The following is an 18,115-nucleotide window of genomic DNA, read 5'->3' on the forward strand; positions in this document are numbered from 1 at the left end:
CCACCCCGTGGTTGGACGGTTTTGGTGCCCAAGAAACACACCCATGCCTTGTTTTTTTTTGTTAAGTTTAAGGTGGCACAAGTCCTAATAAGCATGCTTGTATCTTGTACCAAAGTTGGACTTCTACATGCATTCAAAAACATCAAGTAATTAAAAACACTCCTCTCTTATATACTGCTACAGCTGGCCGACTTTTTAAGTGTAAGAGAAGGAGTATTGAGTGAAAATAAAAACTCATTTCCTAGTGTAATAAAATCCTAACTAAACTTCAAGGTGTTGGTGATAAGTTTGGGGTATTTCTCCTTGAGGTTTCATCATTTTGAGACTTCATTCGTCATCATCAATTGGGCAGCTGCTGTCCGGTTTTTGGTAGAAGAAACAAGTGGGTTTGAAGCTTGGTTTACTAGTTCACTAAGGTTCTAAAGCCTAACTACATTAAGGGTAGTGTTGGTGCATCAAAAGCTTGGGCTTTTACACATTGTTCATCACTTTGTTCTTCATACACACCCTCAATTGACTTGAGGAGGTAAATACATTCTTACTTCCTAGTTATTATTTGTAAGCATAATTTCATGACTTGATGCATTCATGGAATTCAAATAAAAAGGTTAACTTCATATTAATTTGTTTATAAAATGCTTCCGCTTAAATGTTGAAATCGGTTTTGACATGTACTTATATGAAACTTGTTAATATGATGAATTCCAACAGTTGTATGCAACCGAGAGGTCACGGGTTCGAGCCTAGTCGTGGGCAACTCTTTTTAGAATGACTCTCTAAAGGGTATACAATTCAATTTATTATTTATATTATTATTATTAGTATTATTATTATTATTATTATTATTATTATTATTATTAATATTATTATTATTATTATTATTATTATTATTATTATTATTATTATTATTATTATTATTATTGATAATGTTATTATTATTGTTATCATTAGTTATTATTATTACTATAAGTATTATGTGTATTATTATTATAAATGCTAAAATAAGTATTAAGTATCATTTTAATGAAAACTATCAAAGTTATAAATTTTTTTAAAAAAACTATTTTTATAAAATTAATATTTTGACTAGAGTCATTATATTTATTAAAAATTATCATTATTAAGAATTAAGATTATCCTTATTATTACTATTACTATTATCATTATTATAAATATAAATATCATTAACACTAAAAATTAATATTTTAACTATTACTATAAACATCATTATTATTATTATTAATATAATTATTACCTTTATTAGTAAAATCAAGAATTATAACTATTATCATTTTTTTTTACAAAATTAATATTTTTAATGTAAATATGAAATATACATATTATTAATATAAAAAGAATATAACTAATGAATTTACATTTATACAAAGTTGTTCGAATTTAATTATATGTTTTAATTTAATTACAACCAATATAGGTTCGTGAATCCGAGGCCAACCTTATACTTGATCAATGATGTTATACATATTTTTACTACAAAATACATTAGGTGAGTATATAGTCCCTTTTAAACTCTAAATATTTTGGGATGAGAATACATGCATTTTATGATTTACGTTATGGACACAAGTGATCAAAAATAAATTCTATGTTGAGTTGTACCATGGCATATTTCTTTATACTTGGTAGCTAATATTTACATGAGGAATGTAAACGCGAATCCTGTTGATAGATCTATCGGGCCTGACAACCCCAACCGGGCTGGACGACCAGTTTTAAACGGTTGCACAGTATTTCGTTTCTGTATACTACACTTGGTACGGTGTAGTGATTATTTAAGAATATGCTGCGATGATTTAAATGTTAAGTATGGTTACCAAGTGCTCACTACTTTTACATACACTTGCGAGTGTATTATGTTTATCTATATAAAATCTTGTGGTCCATAGTTATAACGCTGCTAGCATCAAACCTATATCTCACCAACTTTATGTTGACGTTTTAAAGCATGTTATTCTCAGGTATGAATTAAGTCTTCCGCTATGCATTTGCTCATGTTAAGGACATTACTTGGAGTCGATCATCGCAATGGAACCAAATGTTGATGACTTCGTCCAGGAGGATTAGGACGGGTCTTTACATCGGCCAACCTCGGTTGTAGAAGTGGTGAAGGAAGTGAATCTCGGGTAGTGCGAATTCACTAAGGCTCGGGTAGTTCGGCCGACCTTCATGTAGTTTGGGTTAAGGGGTTAACCTTATCGTTATTGTTGATTATATTTGTTATATACGCGTATATACTTATTGTTGTGTTGTAGCTAATCTTGTGACGTTAGCTTGGCGATTACGTAGCGTGTAGCTACTTTGTGTATTGTGCCCTTTTGTAGTTTGTTTACCATGCGGAGACGGTATGTGTTATTTTGATGCTTGGTGATGCGTAGCCATTTTATACATATGTATGTGTGTAGTATCTTTACATTCACTAAGCATTAGCTTACCCTCTCAATGTTGATATTTTTATAGGTTCGTGTGGTGGCGGCTCGGGTAAGCGTGGGGATTAGAGATCTTGCCTAGATTGCTTTAGAAGATCTTTCTTTTGGACTCGATTAGGATTTGGGTAGCGTAGTCCCAAATCACCATGCTCGGTTTTGTGTAAACGTAACTAATCGGGTCATGATTATAACCGGTTTATGATTTAACTAGCGTATTATTGTATTAAGAAGTTTAACTTATTGTTGTACGTTTTTTTTAAGTTCGTTGACCTTACTTTGATAAAAATACATTTTGGAAATTGTGTATTGGGACCTAAATATTAATGTATTAAAGAAAAAATTTTACGGGCCGGTTTAAATACGGGTTGGGTTGTTTCAAGTGGTATCAGATCATGGTCTAAGGGATTTAGGTGACTTGAGATAGGTGCCTAGACTTAGACTTTTGTGTGTGCTTATTTGTTGCGGGACTTGTACGTGTACTAGTCGAAATGGGAACTTGGTTAGTGACTTAGCGTGTAGGTGAACTAACTAGGATTTTGGCTTGTGTTGTGATGTAATTCTTGCGTGTGATTTTATCGCGTAGAATTTTCGTTGTGTTGGTTATATCATCGAGCGAGGTAGTCATTGTACTAACGAGTTGAGACGACGTGTGTGCGTAATAAGGACTTGCAAACCTTATTACGGGTGCAAATCGTGTCTAACAAGTGATATACGACGGGTGTTGAGCAAGATGGGGCGGTGTTGTGCGTATGGTTTTATACGTTCGTGGACTAACCGTTTTACATTCTTTAGAATGACGACGCGAAATGAGATCGAGACGAATGTCGAGGAGTTTAATACTAGAGTTGCGACCGCCGTTGCGGAGCAAATGAGTGCGTTGGAAGAAAGAATGGATATGAGGTATTCTGAATTTCGGGGTAGTAGTGAAATGGAGCGTTGTCTTAAGAGCTTCATGAGGACTAAACCTCCTACGTACGATGGGAAACCGAATCCTTTGGTAAGCACAACTTGGATCTCGGATATCGAAGGATGTTTTTGTAGTGACCCGAACTTTTCCATGTTTATATATATATTAAATGAAATTGTTATTTACATGATTAAGTGTTTTCAACATGTTAAGCAATCAAACTTGTTAAGACTTGATTAATTGAAATAGGTTTCATATAGACAATTGACCACCCAAGTTGACCGGTGATTCACGAAAGTTAAAACTTGTAAAAACTATACGATGACATATATATGGTTATATATATAGTTAACATGATTTTATTATAAGTATGTATCTCATTAGGTATTTTAACAATGAGTTATATACATAAAAATGAGACTATTAATTTAAGAAACTCGAAAACGATATATATAACGATTATCGTTATAACAACGTCTTACTAGGTACATATGAATCATATTAAGATATTGATACACTTGGTTAATTATGTTAAATGATAAGTAAATATATTATTAAGTGTATTAACAATGGAATACATATGTAAAAATAAGACTACTAACTTAATGATTTCGAAACGAGACATATATGAAATGTCCCGTTCTTATTGATTAAAAACGTTCCATATTAATTGATTTCGTTGCGAGGTTTTGACCTCTATATGAGACGTTTTTCAAAGACTGCATTCATTTTTAAAACAAACCATAACCTTTATTTCATAAATAAAGGTTTAAAAAGCTTTACGTAGATTATCAAATAATGATAATCTAAAATATCCTGTTTACACACGACCATTACATAATGGTTTACAATACAAATATGTTACATCGAAATCAGTTTCTTGAATGCAGTTTTTACACAATATCATACAAACATGGACTCCAAATCTTGTCCTTATTTTAGTATGCAACAGCGGAAGCTCTTAATATTCACCTGAGAATAAACATGCTTTAAACGTCAACAAAAATGTTGGTGAGTTATAGGTTTAACCTATATATATCAAATCGTAACAATAGACCACAAGATTTCATATTTCAATACACATCCCATACATAGAGATAAAAATCATTCATATGGTGAACACCTGGTAACCGACAATAACAAGATGCATATATAAGAATATCCCCATCATTCCGGGACACCCTTCGGATATGATATAAATTTCGAAGTACTAAAGCATCCGGTACTTTGGATGGGGTTTGTTAGGCCCAATAGATCTATCTTAAGGATTCGCGTCAATTAGGGTGTCTGTTCCCTAATTCTTAGATTACCAGACTTAATAAAAAGGGGCATATTCGATTTCGATAATTCAACCATAGAATGTAGTTTCACGTACTTGTGTCTATTTTGTAAATCATTTATAAAACCTGCATGTATTCTCATCCCAAAAATATTAGATTTTAAAAGGGGGACTATAACTCACTTTCACAGATTTTTACTTCGTCGGGAAGTAAGACTTGGCCACTGGTTGATTCACGAACCTATAACAATATATACATATATATCAAAGTATGTTTAAAATATATTTACAGCACTTTTAATATATTTTGATGTTTTAAGTTTATTAAGTCAGCTGTCCTCGTTAGTAACCTACAACTAGTTGTCCACAGTTAGATGTACAGAAATAAATCGATAAATATTATCTTGAATCAATCCACGACCCAGTGTATACGTATCTCAGTATTGATCACAACTCAAACTATATATATTTTGGAATCAACCTCAACCCTGTATAGCTAACTCCAACATTCACATATAGAGTGTCTATGGTTGTTCCGAAATATATATAGATGTGTCGACATGATAGGTCGAAACATTGTATACGTGTCTATGGTATCTCAAGATTACATAATATGCAATACAAGTTGATTAAGTTATGGTTGGAATAGATTTGTTACCAATTTTCACGTAGCTAAAATGAGAAAAATTATCCAATCTTGTTTTACCCATAACTTCTTCATTTTAAATCCGTTTTGAGTGAATCAAATTGCTATGATTTCATATTGAACTCTATTTTATGAATCTAAACAGAAAAAGTATAGGTTTATAGTTGGAAAAATAAGTTACAAGTCGTTTTTGTAAAGGTAGTCATTTCAGTCGAAAGAACGACGTCTAGATGACCATTTTAGAAAACATACTTCCACTTTGAGTTTAACCATAATTTTTGGATATAGTTTCATGTTCATAATAAAAATCATTTTCTCAAAATAACAACTTTTAAATCAAAGTTTATCATAGTTTTTAATTAACTAACCCAAAACAGCCCGCGGTGTTACTACGACGGCGCAAATCCGGTTTTACGGTGTTTTTCGTGTTTCCAGGTTTTAAATCATTAAGTTAGCATATCATATAGATATAGAACATGTGTTTAGTTGATTTTAAAAGTCAAGTTAGAAGGATTAACTTTTGTTTGCGAACAAGTTTAGAATTAACTAAACTATGTTCTAGTGATTACAAGTTTAAACCTTTGAATAAGATAGCTTTATATGTATGAATCGAATGATGTTATGAACATCATTACTACCTTAATTTCCTTGGATAAACCTACTGGAAAAGAGAAAAATGGATCTAGCTTCAATGGATCCTTGGATGGCTCGAAGTTCTTGAAGCAGAATCATGACACGAAAACAAGTTCAAGTAAGATCATCACTTGAAATAAGATTGTTATAGTTATAGAAATTGAACCAAAGTTTGAATATGATTATTACCTTGTATTAGAATGATAACCTACTGTAAGAAACAAAGATTTCTTGAGGTTGGATGATCACCTTACAAGATTGGAAGTGAGCTAGCAAACTTGAAAGTATTCTTGATTTTATGAAACTAGAACTTTTGGAATTTATGAAGAACACTTAGAACTTGAAGATAGAACTTGAGAGAGATCAATTAGATGAAGAAAATTGAAGAATGAAAGTGTTTGTAGGTGTTTTTGGTCGTTGGTGTATGGATTAGATATAAAGGATATGTAATTTTGTTTTCATGTAAATAAGTCATGAATGATTACTCATATTTTTGTAATTTTATGAGATATTTCATGCTAGTTGCCAAATGATGGTTCCCACATGTGTTAGGTGACTCACATGGGCTGCTAAGAGCTGATCATTGGAGTGTATATACCAATAGTACATACATCTAAAAGCTGTGTATTGTACGAGTACGAATGCGGGTGCATACGAGTAGAATTGTTGATGAAACTGAACGAGGATGTAATTGTAAGCATTTCTGTTAAGTAGAAGTATTTTTATAAGTGTATTGAAGTCTTTCAAAAGTGTATAAATACATATTAAAACACTACATGTATATACATTTTAACTGAGTCGTTAAGTCATCGTTAGTCGTTACATGTAAGTGTTGTTTTGAAACCTTTAGGTTAACGATCTTGTTAAATGTTGTTAACCCAATGTTTATAATATCAAATGAGATTTTAAATTATTATATTATCATGATATTATCATGTATGAATATCTCTTAATATGATATATATACATTAAATGTCTTTACAACGATAATCGTTACATATATGTCTCGTTTAAAAATCATTAAGTTAGTAGTCTTGTTTTTACATATGTAGTTCATTGTTAATATACTTTATGATATGTTTTCTTATCATAGTATCATGTTAACTATATATATATATATCCATATATATGTCATCATATAGTTTTTACAAGTTTTAACGTTCGTGAATCACCGATCAACTTGGGTGGTCAATTGTCTATATGAAACATATTTCAATTAATCAAGTCTTAACAAGTTTGATTGCTTAACATGTTGGAAACATTTAATCATGTAAATATCAATCTCAATTAATATATATAAACATGGAAAAGTTCGGGTCACTACAGTACCTACCCGTTAAATAAATTTCGTCCCGAAATTTTAAGCTGTTGAAGGTGTTGACGAATCTTCTGGAAATAGATGCGGGTATTTCTTCTTCATCTGATCTTCACGCTCCCAGGTGAACTCGGGTCCTCTACGAGCATTCCATCGAACCTTAACAATTGGTATCTTTTTTTGCTTAAGTCTTTTAACCTCACGATCCATTATTTCGACGGGTTCTTCGATGAATTGAAGTTTTTCGTTGATTTGGATTTCATCTAACGGAATAGTGAGATCTTCTTTAGCAAAACATTTCTTTAAATTCGAGACGTGGAAAGTGTTATGTACAGCCGCGAGTTGTTGAGGTAACTCTAGTCGGTAAGCTACTGGTCCGACACGATCAATAATCTTGAATGGTCCAATATACCTTGGATTTAATTTCCCTCGTTTACCAAATCGAACAACGCCTTTCCAAGGTGCAACTTTAAGCATGACAATCTCTCCAATTTCAAATTCTATATCTTTTCTTTTAATGTCAGCGTAGCTCTTTTGTCGACTTTGGGCGGTTTTCAACCGTTGTTGAATTTGGATGATCTTCTCGGTAGTTTCTTGTATAATCTCCGAACCCGTAATCTGTCTATCCCCCACTTCACTCCAACAAATCGGAGACCTGCACTTTCTACCATAAAGTGCTTCAAACGGCGCCATCTCAATGCTTGAATGGTAGCTGTTGTTGTAGGAAAATTCTGCTAACGGTAGATGTCGATCCCAACTGTTTCCGAAATCAATAACACATGCTCGTAGCATGTCTTCAAGCGTTTGTATCATCCTTTCGCTCTGCCCATCAGTTTGTGGATGATAGGCAGTACTCATGTCTAGACGAGTTCCTAATGCTTGCTGTAATGTCTGCCAGAATCTTGAAATAAATCTGCCATCCCTATCAGAGATAATAGAGATTGGTATTCCATGTCTGGAGACGACTTCCTTCAAATACAGTCGTGCTAACTTCTCCATCTTGTCGTCTTCTCTTATTGGTAGGAAGTGTGCTGATTTGGTGAGACGATCAACTATTACCCAAATAGTATCAAAACCACTTGCAGTCCTTGGCAATTTAGTGATGAAATCCATGGTAATGTTTTCCCATTTCCATTCCGGGATTTCGGGTTGTTGAAGTAGACCTGATGGTTTCTGATGCTCAGCTTTGACCTTAGAACACGTCAAACATTCTCCTACGTATTTAGCAACATCGGCTTTCATACCCGGCCACCAAAAATGTTTCTTGAGATCCTTGTACATCTTCCCCGTTCCAGGATGTATTGAGTATCTGGTTTTATGAGCTTCTCTAAGTACCATTTCTCTCATATCTCCAAATTTTGGTACCCAAATCCTTTCAGCTCTATACCGGGTTCCGTCTTCCCGAATATTAAGATGCTTCTCCGATCCTTTGGGTATTTCATCCTTTAAATTTCCCTCTTTTAAAACTCCTTGTTGCGCCTCCTTTATTTGAGTAGTAATGTTATTATGAATCATTATATTCATAGATTTTACTCGAATGGGTTCTCTGTCCTTCCTGCTCAAGGCATCGGCTACCACATTTGCCTTCCCCGGGTGGTAACGAATCTCAAAGTCGTAATCATTCAATAATTCAATCCACCTACGCTGCCTCATATTCAGTTGTTTCTGATTAAATATGTGTTGAAGACTTTTGTGGTCGGTATATATAATACTTTTGACCCCATATAAGTAGTGCCTCCAAGTCTTTAATGCAAAAACAACCGCGCCTAATTCCAAATCATGCGTCGTATAATTTTGTTCGTGAATCTTCAATTGTCTAGATGCATAAGCAATCACCTTCGTTCGTTGCATTAATACACAACCGAGACCTTGCTTTGATGCATCACAATAAATCACAAAATCATCATTCCCTTCAGGCAATGACAATATAGGTGCCGTAGTTAGCTTTTTCTTCAATAACTGAAACGCTTTCTCTTGTTCATCATTCCATTCAAATTTCTTCCCTTTATGCGTTAATGCAGTCAAGGGTTTTGCTATTCTGGAAAAGTCTTGGATGAACCTTCTGTAGTAACCAGCTAGTCCTAAAAACTGGCGTATGTGTTTCGGAGTTTTCGGGGTTTCCCACTTTTCAACAGTTTCTATCTTTGCCGGATCCACCTTAATACCTTCTTTGTTCACTATGTGACTGAGGAATTGAACTTCTTCCAACCAAAATGCACACTTTGAAAACTTAGCGTACAATTCTTCCTTCCTCAATACTTCTAACACCTTTCTCAAATGTTCACCGTGTTCTTGGTCATTCTTTGAGTAAATAAGTATGTCATCAATGAAAACAATGACAAACTTGTCAAGGTATGGTCCACACACTCGGTTCATAAGGTCCATGAACACAGCTGGTGCATTAGTTAAACCAAACGGCATGACCATAAACTCGTAATGACCGTAACGTGTTCTGAAAGCAGTCTTTGGAATATCATCTTCTTTCACCCGCATTTGATGATACCCGAAACGTAAGTCAATCTTTGAATAAACAGACGAGCCTTGTAGTTGATCAAATAAGTCGTCGATTCTCGGTAGTGGGTAGCGGTTCTTGATGGTAAGTTTGTTCAACTCTCGGTAGTCGATACACAACCTGAATGTACCATCTTTCTTCTTGACAAACAAAACAGGAGCTCCCCACGGTGATGTGCTTGGTCGAATGAAACCACGCTCTAAAAGTTCTTGTAATTGGCTTTGCAGTTCTTTCATCTCGCTGGGTGCGAGTCTGTAAGGAGCACGAGCTATTGGTGCAGCTCCTGGTACAAGATCTATTTGAAATTCAACGGATCGATGTGGGGGTAATCCCGGTAATTCTTTCGGAAATACATCGGGAAATTCTTTTGCAATGGGAACATCATTGATGCTCTTTTCTTCAGTTTGTACTTTCTCGACGTGTGCTAGAACAGCATAGCAACCTTTTTTTATTAGTTTTTGTGCCTTCAAATTACTAATAAGATGTAGCTTCGTGTTGCCCTTTTCTCCGTACACCATTAAGGGTTTTCCTTTTTCTCGTATAATGCGAATTGCATTTTTGTAACAAACGATCTCCGCTTTCACTTCTTTCAACCAGTCCATACCGATTATCACATCAAAACTCCCTAACTCTACTGGTATCAAATCAATCTTAAATGTTTCGCTAACCAGTTTAATTTCTCGATTCCGACATATATTATCTGCTGAAATTAATTTACCATTTGCTAATTCGAGTAAAAATTTACTATCCAAAGGCGTCAATGGACAACTTAATTTAGCACAAAAATCTCTACTCATATAGCTTCTATCCGCACCCGAATCAAATAAAACGTAAGCAGATTTATTGTCAATAAGAAACGTACCCGTAACAAGCTCCGGGTCTTCCTGTGCCTCTACCGCATTAATATTGAAAATTCTTCCACGGCCTTGTCCATTTGTGTTTTCCTGGTTCGGGCAATTTCTAATAATGTGGCCTGGTTTTCCACATTTATAACAAACTACATTGGCATAACTTGCTCCGACACTACTTGCTCCGCCATTACTCGTTCCGACACCATTTGTTCCTTTCATTCTATTAACCCCTGGTCCGTAGACCTCACACTTCGCCGCACTATGACCATTTCTTTTACACTTGTTGCAAAATTTGGTGCAGAACCCCGAGTGATTCTTTTCACACCTTTGGCATAGCTGCTTCTGATTGTTGTTGTTGTTGCGGTTATTATTGTTGTTGGGATGATTGTTGTAGTTGCTGTTGTTGTTGTTGTTGTTGTTGTTGGGCCGTTTGTTGTAGTTGCGATTGATGTTGCGATTGTTGGGATAATTGTTGCGATTATTGTTGTAATTGCTGTTGTTGTTGTATTGGTGATTCTTATCACCGTTTTCCTCCCACTTTCTTTTGACTTGCTTCACATTGGCCTCTTCAGCAGTCTGTTCTTTAATTCTTTCTTCAATCTGGTTCACTAGTTTGTGAGCCATTCTACATGCCTGTTGTATAGAGGCGGGCTCGTGTGAACTTATATCTTCTTGGATTCTTTCCGGTAATCCTTTCACAAACGCGTCGATCTTCTCTTCCTCATCTTCGTATGCTCCCGGACACAATAGGCACAATTCTGTGAATCGTCTTTCGTACGTGGTAATATCAAATCCTTGGGTTCGTAACCCTCTAAGTTCTGTCTTGAGCTTATTGACCTCGGTTCTGGGACGGTACTTCTCGTTCATCAAGTGCTTGAATGCTGACCACGGTAGTGCGTACGCATCATCTTGTCCCACTTGCTCTAGATAGGTATTCCACCATGTTAACGCAGAACCTGTGAAGGTATGCGTAGCGTACTTCACTTTGTCCTCTTCAGTACACTTACTTATGGCAAACACCGATTCGACCTTCTCGGTCCACCGTTTCAATCCGATCGGTCCTTCGGTTCCATCAAATTCCAAAGGTTTGCAGGCAGTGAATTCTTTGTAGGTGCATCCTACACGATTTCCTGTACTGCCAGATCCAAGATTATTGTTGGTATGTAGCGCAGCCTGCACCGCGGCTATGTTTGAAGCTAGAAAAGTACGGAATTCCTCTTCATTCATATTCACGGTGTGTCGAGTAGTCGGTGCCATTTCCTTCAAAATAGTCAAATGGAACAAGTTAATCATACAGAATACTAAGAGTAGTTAATAGTATTTCGTAGCATAATATGAACTCATTTATAAAAGCTTTTTCTTCATATTAGCATTTTATAAGTTTAAATTCGGGTAGTACCTACCCGTTAAGTTCATACTTAGTAGCTAATATACAATTCAACTACTACAATTCTATATGAAAAACTGATTGTAATAATATTTCACGTTCAAACTTTTATACAATATTTTACAAACTTACAATACCGCTTATTTTACATAAAGCATGAAATATAGCACACAATAACTTTGATACAAGATAGTTGTGAAGATAATTCTAGCTAGTACACAAGTCGTTCAGCAAAGGCAATAAAGACACGTAATTCATACGTCCAGAAACAAGTCATGCATTTTGGTTTTACTAGGACTACTTCCCATCCTTGGTCTTGTGCAACATAACCGTTATGGCCGTTGATAAGACAGCGTGTTGTAACGTCATCAAAGGGACGAGGGTTACGTAATGTCCAACAGTCCCGTAATAATCTAAAAACCTCATTTCTTACCCCAATTACCGACTCCGTCACTTGTGGAAACGTTTTGTTTAATAGTTGTAGCCCGATGTTCTTGTTCTCACTTTGGTGAGAAGCGAACATTACTAATCCGTAAGCATAAGATGCTTCTTTATGTTGCATGTTAGCCGCTTTTTCTAAATCACGAAGTCCAATATTCGGATATATTGAGTCAAAATAATTTCTTAACCCGTTGCGTAAAATAGCATTTGGGTTCCCCGCAATATATGCATCAAAGTAAACACATCGTAACTTATGGGTTTCCCAATGTGATATCCCCCATCTTTCAAACGAAAGTCTCTTATAAACCAAGACATTCTTGGAACGTTCTTCGAATGTCTTACAAACTGATCTCGCCTTAAATAGTTGTGCCGAAGAATTCTGGCCGACTCTAGACAAGATTTCATCAATCATGTCTCCAGGTAGGTCTCTTAAAATATTGGGTTGTCTATCCATTTTGTGTTTTTAAACTGTAAAATAGACAAGAGTTAGTTTCATAAAAAAATACTTATTAATACAAGCAATTTTTACATACATCATAAAGCATAAGAACACTATATTACATATATTACACCACACGAATACAACTATCTTATTCCGACTCGCTCGTTTCTTCTTCTTCGGTTTTGGTTCGTTTTGCCAAGTTTCTAGGGATATATGATGTTCCCCTAATACGAGCCGTTATTTTCCACATTGGTTTAGAAAAACCTGGTGGTTTAGAGGTTCCCGGGTCATTGTTACAACTTAAGGACTTCGGGGGTTGACGATACATATAAAGTTCATCGGGGTTGGAATTAGATTTCTCTATTTTTATGCCCTTTCCCTTATTATTTTCTTTTGCCTTTTTAAATTCAGTTGGGGTAATTTCTATAACATCATCGGAATTCTCGTCGGAATCCGATTCATCGGAGAATTGGTAATCCTCCCAATATTTTGCTTCCTTGGCGGAAACACCATTGACCATAATTAACTTTGGTCGGTTGGTTAAGGATTTTATTTTACTTAACCGTTTTATTATTTCCCCCACCGGTTCTATTTCTTCATCCGGTTCTGATTCTTCTTCCGGTTCCGATTCTTCTTCCGGTTCCGACTCTTCTTCCGGTTCCTCTTCGGGAACTTGTGAATCAGTCCACAAATCATTCCAATTTACATTTGACTCTTCATTATTATTAGGTGAGTCAATGGGACTTGTTCTAGAGGTAGACATCTATCACATAATATCAAACACGTTAAGAGATTAATATATCACATAATATTCATATGTTAAAAATATATAGTTTCCAATCAAAAATGTTAAGCAATCATTTTTAAAGAAAACACGGTCGAAGTCCAGACTCACTAATGCATCCTAACAAACTCGATAAGACACACTAATGCAAATTTTCTGGTTCTCTAAGACCAACGCTCTGATACCAACTGAAATGTCCCGTTCTTATTGAATAAAAACGTTCCATATTAATTGATTTCGTTGCGAGGTTTTGACCTCTATATGAGACGTTTTTCAAAGACTGCATTCATTTTTAAAACAAACCATAACCTTTATTTCATAAATAAAGGTTTAAAAAGCTTTACGTAGATTATCAAATAATGATAATCTAAAATATCCTGTTTACACACGACCATTACATAATGGTTTACAATACAAATATGTTACATCGAAATCAGTTTTTACACAATATCATACAAACATGGACTCCAAATCTTGTCCTTATTTTAGTATGCAACAGCGGAAGCTCTTAATATTCACCTGAGAATAAACATGCTTTAAACGTCAACAAAAATGTTGGTGAGTTATAGGTTTAACCTATATATATCAAATCGTAACAATAGACCACAAGATTTCATATTTCAATACACATCCCATACATAGAGATAAAAATCATTCATATGGTGAACACCTGGTAACCGACAATAACAAGATGCATATATAAGAATATCCCCATCATTCCGGGACACCCTTCGGATATGATATAAATTTCGAAGTACTAAAGCATCCGGTACTTTGGATGGGGTTTGTTAGGCCCAATAGATCTATCTTTAGGATTCGCGTCAATTAGGGTGTCTGTTCCCTAATTCTTAGATTACCAGACTTAATAAAAAGGGGCATATTCGATTTCGATAATTCAACCATAGAATGTAGTTTCACGTACTTGTGTCTATTTTGTAAATCATTTATAAAACCTGCATGTATTCTCATCCCAAAAATATTAGATTTTAAAAGGGGGACTATAACTCACTTTCACAGATTTTTACTTCGTCAGGAAGTAAGACTTGGCCACTGGTTGATTCACGAACCTATAACAATATATACATATATATCAAAGTATGTTTAAAATATATTTACAACACTTTTAATATATTTTGATGTTTTAAGTTTATTAAGTCAGCTGTCCTCGTTAGTAACCTACAACTAGTTGTCCACAGTTAGATGTACAGAAATAAATCGATAAATATTATCTTGAATCAATCCACGACCCAGTGTATACGTATCTCAGTATTGATCACAACTCAAACTATATATATTTTGGAATCAACCTCAACCCTGTATAGCTAACTCCAACATTCACATATAGAGTGTCTATGGTTGTTCCGAAATATATATAGATGTGTCGACATGATAGGTCGAAACATTGTATACGTGTCTATGGTATCTCAAGATTACATAGTATACAATACAAGTTGATTAAGTTATGGTTGGAATAGATTTGTTACCAATTTTCACGTAGCTAAAATGAGAAAAATTATCCAATCTTGTTTTACCCATAACTTCTTCATTTTAAATCCGTTTTGTGTGAATCAAATTGCTATGATTTCATATTGAACTCTATTTTATGAATCTAAACAGAAAAAGTATAGGTTTATAGTCGGAAAAATAAGTTACAAGTCGTTTTTGTAAAGGTAGTCATTTCAGTCGAAAGAACGACGTCTAGATGACCATTTTAGAAAACATACTTCCACTTTGAGTTTAACCATAATTTTTGGATATAGTTTCATGTTCATAATAAAAATCATTTTCTCAAAATAACAACTTTTAAATCAAAGTTTATCATAGTTTTTAATTAACTAACCCAAAACAGCCCGCGGTGTTACTACGACGGCGTAAATCCGGTTTTACGGTGTTTTTCGTGTTTCCAGGTTTTAAATCATTAAGTTAGCATATCATATAGATATAGAACATGTGTTTAGTTGATTTTAAAAGTCAAGTTAGAAGGATTAACTTTTGTTTGCGAACAAGTTTAGAATTAACTAAACTATGTTCTAGTGATTACAAGTTTAAACCTTTGAATAAGATAGCTTTATATGTATGAATCAAATGATGTTATGAACATCATTACTACCTTAATTTCCTTGGATAAACCTACTGGAAAAGAGAAAAATGGATCTAGCTTCAATGGATCCTTGGATGGCTCGAAGTTCTTGAAGCAGAATCATGACACGAAAACAAGTTCAAGTAAGATCATCACTTGAAATAAGATTGTTATAGTTATAGAAATTGAACCAAAGTTTGAATATGATTATTACCTTGTATTAGAATGATAACCTACTGTAAGAAACAAAGATTTCTTGAGGTTGGATGATCACCTTACAAGATTGGAAGTGAGCTAGCAAACTTGAAAGTATTCTTGATTTTATGAAACTAGAACTTTTGGAATTTATGAAGAACACTTAGAACTTGAAGATAGAACTTGAGAGAGATCAATTAGATGAAGAAAATTGAAGAATGAAAGTGTTTGTAGGTGTTTTTGGTCGTTGGTGTATGGATTAGATATAAAGGATATGTAATTTTGTTTTCATGTAAATAAGTCATGAATGATTACTCATATTTTTGTAATTTTATGAGATATTTCATGCTAGTTGCCAAATGATGGTTCCCACATGTGTTAGGTGACTCACATGGGCTGCTAAACGCTGATCATTGGAGTGTATATACCAATAGTACATACATCTAAAAGCTGTGTATTGTACGAGTACGAATACGGGTGCATACGAGTAGAATTGTTGATGAAACTGAACGAGGATGTAATTGTAAGCATTTCTGTTAAGTAGAAGTATTTTGATAAGTGTATTGAAGTCTTTCAAAAGTGTATAAATACATATTAAAACACTACATGTATATACATTTTAACTGAGTCGTTAAGTCATCGTTAGTCGTTACATGTAAGTGTTGTTTTGAAACCTTTAGGTTAACGATCTTGTTAAATGTTGTTAACCCAATGTTTATAATATCAAATGAGATTTTAAATTATTATATTATCATGATATTATCATGTATGAATATCTCTTAATATGATATATATACATTAAATGTCTTTACAACGATAATCGTTACATATATGTCTCGTTTAAAAATCATTAAGTTAGTAGTCTTGTTTTTACATATGTAGTTCATTGTTAATATACTTTATGATATGTTTTCTTATCATAGTATCATGTTAACTATATATATATATATCCATATATATGTCATCATATAGTTTTTACAAGTTTTAACGTTCGTGAATCACCGATCAACTTGGGTGGTCAATTGTCTATATGAAACATATTTCAATTAATCAAGTCTTAACAAGTTTGATTGCTTAACATGTTGGAAACATTTAATCATGTAAATATCAATCTCAATTAATATATATAAACATGGAAAAGTTCGGGTCACTACAATATATGTAACGATTATCGTTGTAACGACATTTAACTGTATATATATATATCATACTAAGATATATTATATATCATAATATCATGATAATATAACAATTTAACATCTCATTTGTTATAATAAACAATGTGTTAACAACATTCAACAAGATCGTTAACCTAAAGGTTTCAAAACAACATTTACATGTAACGACTAACGATGACTTAACGACTCAGTTAAAATGTATATACATGTAGTGTTTTAATATGTATTCATACACTTTTGAAAGACTTCAAGACACTTATCAAAATACTTCTACTTAACAAAAATGCTTATAATTACATCCTCGTTCAGTTTCATCAACAATTCTACTCGTATGCACCCTTATTCGTACTCGTACAATACACAGCTTTTAGATGTATGTACTATTGGTATATACACTCCAATGATCAGCTATTAGTAGCCCATTTGAGTCACCTAACACATGTGGGAACCATCATTTGGCAACTAGCATGAAATATCTCATAAAATTACAAAAATATGAGTAATCATTCATGACTTATTTACATGAAAACAAAATTACATATCCTTTATATCTAATCCATACACCAACGACCAAAAACACCTACAAACACTTTCATTCTTCAATTTTCTTCATCTAATTGATCTCTATCAAGTTCTATCTTCAAGTTCTAAGTGTTCTTCATAAATTCCAAAAGTTCTAGTTTCATAAAATCAAGAATACTTCCAAGATTGCAAGTTTACTTCCAAGTTTTCTAAATCCATTCCAAGTAATCATCCAAGATCAAGAAACCTTTGTTAATTACAGTAGGTTATCTTTCTAATACAAGGTAATAATCATATTCAAACTTTAATTCAATTTCTATAACTATAACAATCTTATTTAGAGTGGAAATCTTACTTGAAATTGTTTTCGTGTCATGATTCTGCTTCAAGAACTTTCAAGCCATCCAAGGATACTTTGAAGCTAGATCTATTTTTCTCATTTCCAGTAGGTTTATCCAAGGAACTTGAGGTAGTAATGATGTTCATAACATCATTC

This window comes from Rutidosis leptorrhynchoides, chromosome 1 (assembly GCF_046630445.1).
Source record: "Rutidosis leptorrhynchoides isolate AG116_Rl617_1_P2 chromosome 1, CSIRO_AGI_Rlap_v1, whole genome shotgun sequence".
Taxonomy (NCBI): Eukaryota; Viridiplantae; Streptophyta; class Magnoliopsida; order Asterales; family Asteraceae; genus Rutidosis; species Rutidosis leptorrhynchoides.